This window comes from Lynx canadensis, chromosome D3, assembly GCF_007474595.2.
Source record: "Lynx canadensis isolate LIC74 chromosome D3, mLynCan4.pri.v2, whole genome shotgun sequence".
NCBI classification, from domain to species: domain Eukaryota; kingdom Metazoa; phylum Chordata; class Mammalia; order Carnivora; family Felidae; genus Lynx; species Lynx canadensis.
This window is the reverse complement of record NC_044314.2, coordinates 18,301,580-18,315,397: the sequence shown is the minus strand read 5'-3', so window position 1 is coordinate 18,315,397 and position 13,818 is coordinate 18,301,580.

Genomic DNA, 13,818 nt, shown 5'->3' with positions numbered 1-13,818 from the left:
CACTCCTCATGTAATTAGTAGCCCATCTGTCCCTTAAAGTTACCATAATACCCGGCAATATAGACACAGTCTTAGTGACTCAACTACTCAAGTTGTGTTTTGGCTGGAGTGACCTGTCACTAATTTGTAAGCAAACAGTAACTGGTTAATTTAGTCAGAATGGACGCAAGCCTGAAGACAGAGCGAGGGACATAGCTTTAATATACTTTACCCCAAGGCCAGCTCTTTATATTTCACTTTTTATATTTCAAACTAAGAGGCAGATCTCAGGTCAATCATCTTTACAGATAGACAGACTGAGAAACAGAGAAGTTAAGTGGTTCATTCAGATTCTACTTGGATGTCATTCCCAGAGCCTAAAATATTCCTAAAGGGGTCTGATTTCTCAACCTACAGGTAATTCCCCAAATACAAAGATCCTCAGGCTAAAATGAAACCAATCAAAAAAGGAAATTCAAGAAGTTAAAATTTTACGGCCAACTGAGTATAAAATTCTAAGACCAGCTGAACGGGTTGGCACTGGCTGCCGTGGGCCAGCCTCTGTTGAATAAGGTGATACCATTCTAACGTGGTTTGGGCCAGGCTCATTTTGACAGCTGTGCACATGCAAAGCCTTTAATCATCAGAGATACTAAAGGGCTCCTGTGATTTTCTTCCCATGGGGCTCAGAGACGACTATAGCTCTTCAGTGTGCCGCTAAACTTTTAACAACTGGATCTGGAGAAAGTGGGGCCCTGATTTGTAGTATTTGCCAATTTCCATGGTATAAATACTGTCAGCACAGAGTTTCAAGCTACTAACTTGATGTCAACCAGCTGAATATGTAGAAACATGTTTTCAGGAGCCAATACGAGCTGGCTCCAGCACCGCACTGCCTGAACAACTTCTGAGTCAGTGAGTCCCAAATGGGAGAGGCTAGCAGTGGCTTTGGAGAAACTCCCAAGTGCCCCCTCCCTGCAAGGAGGCGTTTCTACTTCGGTTAGATCTACTAATTTTTCGTATATTATTGTGTCCTTGAAGCTAAGGACCCTAAGGTGTTCAAAATATTTCCTAGCCATGTGACTCTTAGGAACCTCTCAACAGACCACTCAGTACTTTGAGAGATAACCAGCCACGGTTTTTCTAATTTCTAAGGATGAATTTCCAGGTAAACATTTTTTAATTTAACTGCCCGTTGAAACCATGTTTGGCTGATCTTTTCTCAGATCTTATAGTCCATTACCTGTTTCCCCAGATCTCTAATTTTCCCTGTCCACTTGCTCCTCCTCATTCTTCTGACACAGCATCCAGAAATCAGCACTTGCACGGAAGCAAGGGAAGAACAGACATCCAGTAAGCTTACCTAGACCTACCACCCTTAGAGAGTCTCCTTTCTTCAAGTGTCTCTACCCCAGTAGGGGACACCTGCTAAGCCTCATACCCAAGGCTTGAGTATGCATTCGGCTGGGCTTCCTATGCCCTCAAAAAGTTTCTAACTGGCTGTAAACAGCACAAATAAGAACACCACTGGGCAAACTTTGTAGAGGAAGGCATCATGTGATGCCTTGCCCTTAGCTATGCTAGTGTAAGGCGGGACCCGGAAAAAACCTACCAAATCAAACATTTGGCCACTACCATCCCCTGGGCATTGAGAAGTAGTTGTACTATAAACTTCCTTCTTCTTCCTACTGGTTGTAAGGGAATTTCCTACTTACAGAGTGTTTAGAAATCAAATACTCTGGTGAGCCACAGAACAAGCTTTGTTTGCAAATTAAAGGTTTTCCTGTTCTTAGGTGAATTTGATTAAATCCTTTGGAAGTCAATGCTGGAAAAATAATGTATTTAATTCCTCAAACATAGTAAGTGGACATAGGCTTTTATTCTGTATGTAGTAAATCAAAGCTAGATTATAAAGGACAAAATCTAGTTTCCTTGCTGTCGTAAAATATCCTACAGGGTCTATAACATGTTTCTAGACTATAAATGTTTGAAACTCAACTTGAACATTGTCTATCTTATGTTTAAAAGGCCAGGGTATCCCTCTGTTTTCTGTGCTCCTTAACAGCCATTGAAATGAGCTTGCTTCTCTATACTGAATAAGCTACATCTTGTTTTAAATGGATCAGGTACATGTTCAGATGTTTTTCTGTATTCAAAACAAATTGCATGTAGCCTGGGCACAAAATACACCTTCATCCCCTGGCTCTTTTCTGGACACCAAAGAGATAAGGCCATAGCTACAAGCAGAAGGGAGTTGACAGAAGGCCCCATCTTATTATGAACAAATTCACAGTAAAACCAGCCTTGAGGAATGAGTCACTCCCAAAATATATTTATCCAGGGAAATAGGTTAGAAAAATGGGTAGATGACGGGAGAGAGGTTTGTTCAATGTGTAGAAGTGGAATAAAGTCATGGAAATACTTACAAAAAGGAAAGGGAAGTTTCCCTCTGATATCTGGAATCTAGACCATTTTGCAAGACTTAGAATAATTGGTCTCCATGTCTAAACACTCTTTAACCATGTTTCGAAATCCAGGTCTCAGCCCTTATTATACAGAAAATCAGCCTTACAGCCAAGAGCCCTGGGAGGGGGTTATTGATGAGTTGAGATCCAATCACCAAGCATCAGCAATTAGCACTGAAATTCTCCAAGGACACAAAACAAAAATATTGAAACATCACAATGCAGCATCGTTTGTTCACATAGGAGAATCAACTACATGCCTAGCAGAACTTCACAGATCTAGACACTATCTCGGGTCTAGATTCCAGATCAACATCTTCAACATGGAGATGAGACAGCTGACGGTCAGAGAGTAGGAAGTGACTTATCTGCCCAGCTAGTTAAAAGCAATCAGAGTCAGGGTCTCCCAAACCATGGATTCTACTACAGCACACCATGCTGCCTCCACTCTGTAGGGGGGAGGCTGACAATCCACCGTAAAGCATAAATCAGAAGTCAAGACGAAAGAATGTTTGCGATATCTTCTCTCACTTAACCTACTTGGTTTCACCACTTCATTTTAGCCTCATTTTAAAGAATGCTACACCAATGTAGAATGAACAACCAAGCTCTTTTCAGAGTAATGATGAAACCGAAAGGTCAAAGGTGGGAGAACAGTGAATGTAAGTTATTAACGAAATGAGCAAGAAGCATGTGTCAGGGAAAATCAATGCTTCTTCCATTGTCATAACCACGGAGCCCTCCCCTCACACACTTGACGCATTTATTTTGGAAAATGCCATCTTACGCTGAGACACTGGCATTGAAGACTTCACTCCTTCTCACCTACATCAGAAGTACTCTCACTCTTCGGGAGAAGCCGTGGCCCTTAGGATCAGACTCACATCTCCTGTGACAGGCAGCCTCAGCTGCCCTCAGAAACTAGCTGCCAGACTGACAGGGCCATGGAGACCTGAAAGGAGCCAGCCCTGCTGGACTGAGGAACGTGTAAATATCTTCTGCCTTCTTGGTGAACAAGGATGATCATCTTTCTTTTGTAGGGTAATTGTGTGTATATTGTGACTAGTTTGTGAAGAAAATGCAATGGTTTGCTTCGACAGCTCCCCAAATGTACCTGTTAAGTGTGAATGTGCCTGCCTCATTGCCTCATGTGCCAAACACAGTACTGAATGCGTTGTTTTTAAATAAACTGTTTTACTGTGCATTGGAAAACACTGCTGGTTGTCTCTGTCCCATTTGGAAGACCCCCCTATCTCCCCACACACACACGAACATTCTCCATCCAGTGAAGAAATTAAGCGCATCCTCCTTTTTTTCATTCCCTGGGTTTTGAGGAATTCTCCAAGGAATTCTCCTTGGAGATTTTCAGAAAGGTTGGGCTTAGCTGTCTTCAGCCATGAGCGAGTAGCAAATAGTAAAAGCACCCCCCCCCCACACACACACCATCTTTCCATTGGCCCTTTATGCAAATGATGCAAGAGGACTTCATATGATTAATAATAATACATTAAGCTTGCGTATACACTCACACACATCATTTTATTTCAGCAAGGATCAGGTGACAGAGGGACACTGAGGGACTTGGCCCATGTTGCACAGTCGATGGCGAAGTGAAAATGAGATCTCAGCCAGACTCTTGGCCCAGGGCTCTTTCTCTTGCCTCTTCACCCCATTTCAGCACTTTCTCATAGAGCCTTCCCAAATGCCCCCATCAGCCTCCATTCCTTTACACAGTGTTATCTGTCTTCATAGCATTTTCTCTCCCTGTTTGAAGCGATAGTACTTAAGAACTCATTGTCTGTGTCTGCCACCATGTTATAAGCTCTACCTTCAACAAAGTAGGCAACTTTGCCTGTCTTAAGTATACTATGTTCCCAGTGCCTACAATAGTTCTGGGAACTTAGCAGGCTATCAACTGATATTTGTTGGATGCACGGATGGATGGATGGATGGATGCATCATACAGTTCTATGTATCAGTTCTCTTTTTTATCTCCCTTCCCATCTTTATGCCTACACCACAGACACCAAAAGTCCTCACTCTGCTCTGACTGTGCTACCTCAGCACCATGAATAATAGCATTTGTTGACTGAATGAATGAACAGCCCTAGGAATTGTTTTACTCGATATCCATGCTCCAACATCAAGAACGTCTCAGCATATTAATGCACCAAAGCACATCCTGTTCTTGTACTTGGCTAATTATAATTTCAAACAAAACAAGAACTTCTGTAGGGTGAAATATAGCATTATTGGAAAGACCCTGCCTTCAGTAAACAGGGTCGCGTCCGAAAGGGCCTGCTGCAATGCTCCTTAATTCAAGTTGAAAGCCCTCAGTGGTCACTATGTACAACACTGGGCAGGATAGGAACAGGATACAAAATGAGCAAAAAAATCACAATGCCTATCCTGAAGGAAAGTACATGTCTTATTGGCAAAACAGTTCAACACATTACCAGGGAATATCTTTTATCCTGGGCAGCACCAGGGAATGTTAGGGTGCAGGTAAGGGACAGAGAAAAAAAAAGAATGGCCACCCCCACCCTACCCCCTATCCCCACTGACACAGGGAATGATAAGTTCTCCTAAAATAAAACACTTCACAAACTTTGGCAAAACATGGAATTGACACCAAGTTTATTGCAGGCTCTCTTTGCCTGGAGCCGCATAGTACAAATTAAATTTTAAAAGCAGAATTTTTTCCCTAAGAAAATGCATTGGCACAGCCTGATCAAGACAAAGAGGATTAAGGAAACCCAACTCATAAAAGGACCAATCTGACCCAAGACTCCCAAGCCAGTAAGGGAAGTAGGCTTTCTGTGTCAGTCTAAGCAAGAGCACGGGCTCCTTACCCAGAAGGCCTTACTTAGGGTCTAAAGGCCTGGGTTGGCTGATACCCACCTCGACAACTGAGGTACCCTCCATTCTGAGTGTGCTATTCTTGGTGAGTAAGTTAGCTCGATAAATAGCCTGGTCTGGACGCAGGGTCATGCTGCTCAGAATGCCATAGGTGACCGGGAACTTAAGGATTCAGTGAATTGAAAGCTCTCATTTCCAGATGAAGAAACCGAGGCTCAGGAAAGAAAATGATTTGTCCAAACGCAATCTCCTAGCAAGCAACAATTTAAGTAAGTTATCAATTTTTCTGGGAAGCAAAAGAAAAAGAAAGGGTTTTTGTTGTTGTTGTTTTGTTTTCTTTAAATGATAATTTTTTTTAACGTTTATTTATTTTTGAGACAGAGAGAGACAGAGCATGAACGGGGGAGGGGCAGAGAGAGAGGGAGACACAGAATCGGAAACAGGTTCCAGGCTCTGAGCCATCAGCCCAGAGCCTGATGCGGGGCTCGAACTCACGAACCGTGAGATCGTGACCTGAGCTGAAGTCAGACGCTTAACCGACTGAGCCGCCCAGGCACCCCAGGTATTTTTATTGTTGTTTTGTTTTTTATATCAATCAGCGTTCTTAACTCTAAATGAAATATTTGAAAGCACAGTCTCCTCATCTTAAGTTAACTTTTTTTCTTATTATTATAAAAATATTCTTGAGGCATATGGCTGGCTCAGTAGGTAGAGTGTATGACTCTTGACCTCAGGGTTGTGAGTTCGAGCCCCACATTGGGTATAGAGATTACTTAAAAAAAAATCTTTAAAAAATATTCTTCAAAAAAATATTAGAAAATAAAGATAAGTAAAAGAATTTTTTTTTAATTTTTTTTTTATTTTTTTAAAAAAAAATTTTTTTTTTCAACGTTTATTTATTTTTGGGACAGAGAGAGACAGAGCATGAACGGGGGAGGGGCAGAGAGAGAGAGGGAGACACAGAATCGGAAACAGGTTCCAGGCTCCGAGCCATCAGCCCAGAGCCTGACGCGGGGCTCGAACTCCCGGACCGCGAGATCGTGACCTGGCTGAAGTCGGGCGCTTAACCGACTGTGCCACCCAGGCGCCCCAAGAATATTTTTTAAAAAACACATAAAACTTTCACCTGTTCTTCTGAGTGTATACTTGTCCTATACCATGCATACTGTGTGTTTCCTGCTTTTTCTCCACTTAAAAATACACCAAGACATTTCCATGTCATTAAATATTCTTTGATGAGCTCACAGTATGGAAGCACTTAATCAATTCTCTATTGTTTCAAATTTAAGTTTAGGTTCTTTGCCATTATTCATTGCTGTAAACTGTGCTTTGAAGAACATCTTTGTAATTAAATGGTTAAACATCCATGATTATTTCCCTGAATAATCTCCTGAAGTAGATTTTCAAGAGGCATGAAAAAATTCAGTAAGAGGAGTCTTTTTCAAAAGCAGTTAGAAACGTTGACTAGAAGGTCAATGACAAAATTTCTAAATCTTTATTTCCCTAGAAAACTTTATTTTTTTTTTTCAGCGTTTTTTTTTTTATTTTTTTTTATTTTTGGGACAGAGAGAGACAGAGCATGAACGGGGGAGGGGCAGAGAGAGAGGGAGACACAGAATCGGAAACAGGCTCCAGGCTCCGAGCCATCAGCCAGAGCCTGACGCGGGGCTCGAACCCACGGACCGCGAGATCGTGACCTGGCTGAAGTCGGACGCTTAACCGACTGCGCCACCCAGGCGCCCCATCCTAGAAAACTTTAAAAGGCTTTATTTAAAAAGGCAAAAAGGTTAGGAGAAAAGCATACATCATCGAGGATGACTTCCTCCACAGAGAGGGAAAGCCTTTTTATGTACTATATTAACATAAATAAATAAGCTACTGTTGTGTGCCACTTAAATTCAGTTACCGGGGGCACCTGGGTGGCTCAGTCAGTTAAGGGGCCAACTTCAGCTCAGGTCACGATCTCACGTTTCGTGAGTTCGAGTCCCGCATTGGGCTCTGTGCTGACAGCTCGGAGCCTGGGGCCTGCTTCGGATTCTGTGTCTCCCTCTCTCTCTCTGCCCCTCCCCCCGCTCATGCTCTGTCTCTCTCTGTCTCTCATAAATAAATAAAGATTTAAAAAAAAAAGATAAAATTCAGTTACCGTATCTCTTGTTTAGGAGCCAGGAGAATTTCACACATTTAGAGAGAAAGCCCATCCAATCGCTCCTCATTGTTAATCAAATAAAAAGCACCCAGGACTATCTGGGAAAGACAAACCTTCAATACAATGATGGATAGCTCTTTTCCTTATTCCAAGAGGATGTTTATTGCTTACTCAATCCTACCAAGCTAATAATGCTTCCAATTCACATTAAGTCCAAGAACTCAAAATGAGGAGGATGAACTAACACTCTACCTTGAGGCTACACAAATCCTATAGATCAGTTGTTTTTGTTGAACTTTCTTTTAATCAATATCTCCACTTCTCTAGGAGACATGTGACTAAGCAAATTGAAATATGAACATATAGATTTTCAAAGCAGATACATTAAGGGTAGCTGAAGAAATCACTACAGAATTCCCTATTCCCCATTGCTGTCCCTCTCTTAAGTAAATCTGTATTTGCACAGAAAAATATATTAGTAAATATATTAATCACTATAGGTCTTACGGTCTCTCTATAACAACTACTCGACTCTGCCATTGTAACACAAAAGCAGCCAGAAAGCATATAAATGAATAAGTATGGCTGTGTTCCAATAAAACTTTATTTATAAAATAGGCAGCAGCCAGTGGGGCTATAGTTTGCCAACTCTTGCTTTAAGTAACATGTTCTTTATGTAAAATATTTCCGTTGACAACCTTCGTTGTATTCATTTCCTAGGGCTATCATAATAAATTACCATGGTGTCAGTGGCTTAAAGCAACAGAGATTTATTCTTTCACAGTTCTCAAGGCCAGAAGTCTGAACTCAAGGTATCAGCAAGGCTGATTCCCTCTTGTGGTTCTGAGGGAGAATCACTCGATGTCTGTTTCCTTGCTGCTGGCAGCTGTTGGCAAGCCTGGTGTCCCCCGGCTTGTACTATGTAACTCCAATCTGCCTCCATCTTCCCACGGCCTTCTCTGTGTGTCTGTATCTCTTTCCCCTTCTCTTCTAAGGACCTGCCATTGGGTTTGGGGCCCCCTGTAATCCAGAGTGATCTCATCTCAAAATCTTCACCTTAATCACACCTGCAAAGACCCGTTTTATGAATAAGGTCACATTCCAGGTGGACATATCTTTTGGAGGCCACAATTCAGCCCACTACATCCCTTTAGGATATAACCCTGACCACCAAGTAATTCAAGGGCCCACAGAGAAGAGCCCGTGGAGCACAATTCAGTGATGCAGACTCAGATGTGTTTCAGGTGCCACTTTTTTCCCCTTTGAAGGTAACAAACCCATACTGTAGATGCCCAGCAGCATTATTGGGTGGTGGAAGTTATGTTCTCAAATGACATTTCTAAAGCTCTCCAGTATCTATAGACAGTAAATGGATGTGCTTCCAACAATGGATTCAGAAACAAATCAAATATCACCTCCGAAGTCAATAAATTCTAAAGATGTTATAAGTATACAAGAACTCATTCCCATACCCAAGAGATGCTCAGTGCCAGGGATACTGATCTTATGTTAAGTGAGTTTTCTGGCCGGGGTGCATGCAACCACATTGAAAGTAAAAACGTGTATGGTGAAAATACAAAAGTTGACCAACCTATGACATGAAGTGATAAGTTCAGAAGAAATTCCTGAAATGTTTCAGTAGACACAGTTGTTCAACACTTAAAGATCAATTTAAAACTCATTCTCATCTTGCAGCAGATACCATAGATATATAGATATGGATCTAAACAACTTTAGTCACAAACACCAGTATGTCTGATTTCACCTCCAGAAACCTTTGTGACCTAATCAGCAAACAAAGCCTATTGGGAACTAAGGTGGAAATTTAGTTGGAGATATTTTTCTCAGAAATAGAAACTATCATTAACAAAGCATAGAGATAGTAAAGGAGGGTGATTGAGTGACTTGAAAGAGAGAAAAGTCAGAGTTAAACAGAAAATCAGAAACTGAACACATAGATTTGTTTTGTCCTTTTGGAAGCATTACATCCTTCAAAATGGAACGTTTACAGTACAAGAAAGTTTTCTGCCTTAAAGGACATTAAGATCCGAATGACTACTTGGAGCCTCATTCTTAGGAGATAAAATTACATGGAATGTGAAGGCTTCCAAAAGGAAATGGCCCAAATGGTTTTTCCTGTAGGAAGCCAAATGTTCCCAGCTGGGAGACATTCCTCCCCAGTCCTCCAACTTGGATGTCCAAGACCAGGAAATGCCCCACCAGTGCCAGGGAACACACATGGCCAGTCTATTTTCACTCTCTGATCCAGCCCTAACTAAGGATGAGTATTTTCCATGTGACGGATCTAGCAAACACTAAAGCAGGGAGAAATAATGATGGAAGGGGTAAGTTCAGTAAGTCCTTGGTATAAAAGGGAGAGGGTTGGGTTGACCTGGATATTCTCTAAAGAAAAGAATCATGAACTACCAATCAGGGACAAGGGACCAGAGAACTTTGTCATTCTCTTTCACCTTTGTAATTCCCTATGTTCCCTATGCTGCATGCCTAGACTATTTCCCCATTGTGAATAGAGTTAACTCTCTGGAAGCCCCGTTAAATGGTCCCAGCATGCTGCTTCAGGGTAGTTCTCCACGTGTGCTTTCCTTCTGACCACACTGACCTTCCTCACATGTTCATTCCCAACAGTCCCTCCCCTACTCAGCTCCCAGCTTGGGGATGTCCTCATCTACCCAACACCAACTCTAAGACCTTACATTGTTTTTGAACCAGGGATTGATGTTGCAATTTGGGACATGACTGAGCAAGCCCACAGCACCCCAAGACCCAGCCCATGTAAGGACAGAATTATCAAAATAAGCCTAGAATCTGGGATCTAGCAGCCTGGCCTTGTTGGCTGCTAAGTTGGGGACACACAGAGAAAGCTCAAAGGATGGGGTGCCTGGGTGGCTCAGTAGGTTAAGGGTCTGACTCTTGATTTCAGCTCCAGTGTTGGTCTTGATCTCACAGTTTGTTAGCCCCTAGTCAGTATCTTTGCTGACAGCACAGAACTTGCTTGGGATTCTCTCTCCTCCCCTCTCTGCCCCTCCCCCACTTGCACAAAAGCATGTTCTCCCTCTCTCTCTCTCTCTCTCTCTCTCAAAATAAATAAATAAATAAATGTGAAGAAGAAGAAGAAGAAGAAGAAGAAGAAGAAGAAGAAGAAGAAGCAGCAGCAGCAGCAGCAGCAGCTCAAAGGATAATACAGGCAGCAGCACTGTAACAAAGAAAGAATAAATAATAAAGAAAGAAAAATAGACTTAATCTCTCTGGGAAGGAAGAAAGTGGCCACAGAAAAGGAGGCAGGAAGCTAGAGCAGGCAGATAGATTCCCAGCTGTCTCATAGAAAAATGGCCTCTTTAGAAATCTCTTCATGATTTTGCATTCCCAAAAGTGTTCAAGTGAGGCAAGTCGACTTCTATTGTTAAACCACTGAGACATGACAGTTAATTTATTACCAAAACATAACCTACCTCACCCAAATTAATACAGTACCTTACTTAGACTTCACACTTTCAAAAACAGATATCACCAGAAAATGGTATCCAAAGAGAAATTGCCCCAACAGAACCCCTTGTACTCAGCTACAGATCCTAGCTCCTCCAAAAAGGCTTGCATTTCCCACCCTAGTCTTTTCTTCCAAAGTAAATAGCTCTGAGGAGTCAGCACACACTACTTAATTTCAGAATGAGGCTCACTGGAAAGTAGAGACAGTTTCCATGAGTAGATACATTCAGAAATCCCTTTAGATATCCTGTTACAGCTTTTCTCTCACATCTACACCTGGAAGGATAGATACCAGCATATTACACTACAATGGTTATCACTGCATGGTGATATTTTGGTGCCTTTTTGTAATTGTCTACACTTTCTCCGATAAACATTTAGTTTGGCGATCTGGGAAGAAGATTTTTGATTATTTGGTTTCTTTTCCCTCCACACCAAAAGACACAATATTCCATTCAGGGTACAATTAGAAACATCCCTCGGGGGATATTAAAGCCTTACTTACGACTAAGTCCTATCCATAAGTGACCGTGTGACTAGAAGCACTGGGACCCAGAATGAGGTGTCTTTATTCATTAGCTAAAATGCTCAATGAAACAATAGATGCTAAACAGGAAAAACCAACAGGGCCACTCACTTTTATAGCCATACACAGGAATATCAGTCTCCACAGAGAGTTCCAAATAACCCATTTGGGCTGACTACCAATGATGCCCCATTAATACTCCACGGTGTTTCTTGTAGGGACCCCACAGAACAGGACCCAGCAGCTCCATAAACCATGACTAATGGTACTTTGAGACCTGGCTCAAAGAGAGGAGTGAGGAGGAAAATGCAACCCCAGTATAATTCCTTTCCTCCATCTAGAAACAGGATGTCGAGTGGCTGAGGGATGATACTTTCCAGGTGAACGGGCACTAAAAGTATGGCTTCTCAGGCGGACAACTAGAGGATACTAACATTAGAAGGAATTTCAGGGGTTCAGAGGAGTGAACGGACTTCTACTGAGTCACACAGCTGGTCAATGACAGATGCAAGACTTCGCCTAAGTCCTTCCTCACTCTTACTCTGGGCTGGGCCCCTTTGCATGACTATGCAAAATAAATAAATAAATAAATAAATAAATAAATAAATAAATAAAGCACAGGGACTTCAGAAGCAAAGTGCCTTCCTACATCCCTGTGATCCCTGTGGGCAGCCATCTCCTCCATCCCTCACTGCAGTCGCCCTATGTGGCTTTCCTGTGTGCACTTCTGTGCTGTACTTTGCTTTCTGACTTCTCTAATCAAAAGGCAGTGGCTTAGATTTGAAATAACCACTGTTCTGCTGTAATTAGTAATTAACTTGTCAGCTTCCAACAGCAACAATAAAAATATAATGGGGTCCACTGAAAATTAAAATCAAAAAAGTGTTTAAAAAGCAAAAGCAAAGTAGGTTTAAAGGAACTATATCACTTGGTAAGTCAGGTCATTGGAGCTAATTCTAACTCCTCCTAATAAATGAAAAGGTAATAGTGGGGTAATATGTTGCCTGAAAGGCATCTTTCTGAAAGAAAGAAATTTACATCTTACCATCGAGTTTCCACAGCAGATATGCTTAAACTGGGGTTCACTAAGAGACCAACTGTTCCAGTTTGCAAGGGACTGTCCCGATTTTAGCACAGGAACTTCTAAGCCCTGGAAAATAATTGCTCACCCTACATAGAGTTCAAGAGGTCCGTGAATCTGAATGGGAAACAAATTACATCTCTAGTTTGATTAACCCCCAATTAAAATTAACAAATTTCATTTAATTATGAAAGTAGGCAGCAAATCATAGTAATATTAGCAATACCTGAGGTCCGGTTACCAACAGAAATCTCAGATATTTTCATTTCATATTAACTTTCAGCGGGTATCTTAAAATATCATGTGTTCATCACAACTTTGAAATAAATAGGTATTAAAGTCACCACTAAGTCTTATTTAATTCATTAATGTGAGAAATACATACTGCTGTATCAAAAATTTTGTTTTTACTACTCTGATAGTCTGATAGTCACATGCCATGTAACTGTATTTTTAAAATTATGAGACAAAGTCAATAGGCTTCACTAGACAGACAGAGAGATCCAGCAGCACAAAAATGGTTACGAACTATAGAGGCACCATGCAGAATCTGAGAGTAACTTTCTAGTAGTGGAATTTATGGAATGATGTACCAGGCGGTATACAAAGGACTTTAAAACGTTATCTCATTTTCCTCTCAACCATCTTGTAAAGTGGTTACTAACTCCCACTGTCATGCTGATGAAGTCCATACACTTGGCCATCAGGCAAGACCTGGGACTAGAATCTCTGAGACCTCCTGATTCTCAGCACAAGACACACCCACGGGGCAAATCTGGGGACAAAGAGTTCCTGTTTAGCAGCACACAAAACTGGAAGGCGGCTTCCTGCTCTCACCGTCTTAGAGATTGGATTTACTTATAAATTAGCATATTTATTTATGAGGGTCTCAGTCCCACCTAAGTGAGCATAGTGGTTGTGTTTTTTCTAAATCCCACTCCCTCCCTAGGATATGAGGGAAATTCACTAATGTCTGGAGCATTTTCCAGTCATCTCTCAGATACTTTCTAGTCTCTGTTACCTATATCAGAGTCTGTGTGACCCACTGAATTCCTTCTGAGAATGGATTTGAGTCAGACGTCTCTTAGTAAAGTGAATTCCATCAACATGACATTATTACATTTCAGAATGGCTTGAACCCTGGTCCCTTAGGACCTTCTTCTTAGTGCCTTCAAAGCTTTGGCAGCACAGAGATGACACTGATAGCTTATAATCTCTATGAGTTTCATAAATAGAGGTTAACAAACTGCCTTCAAAG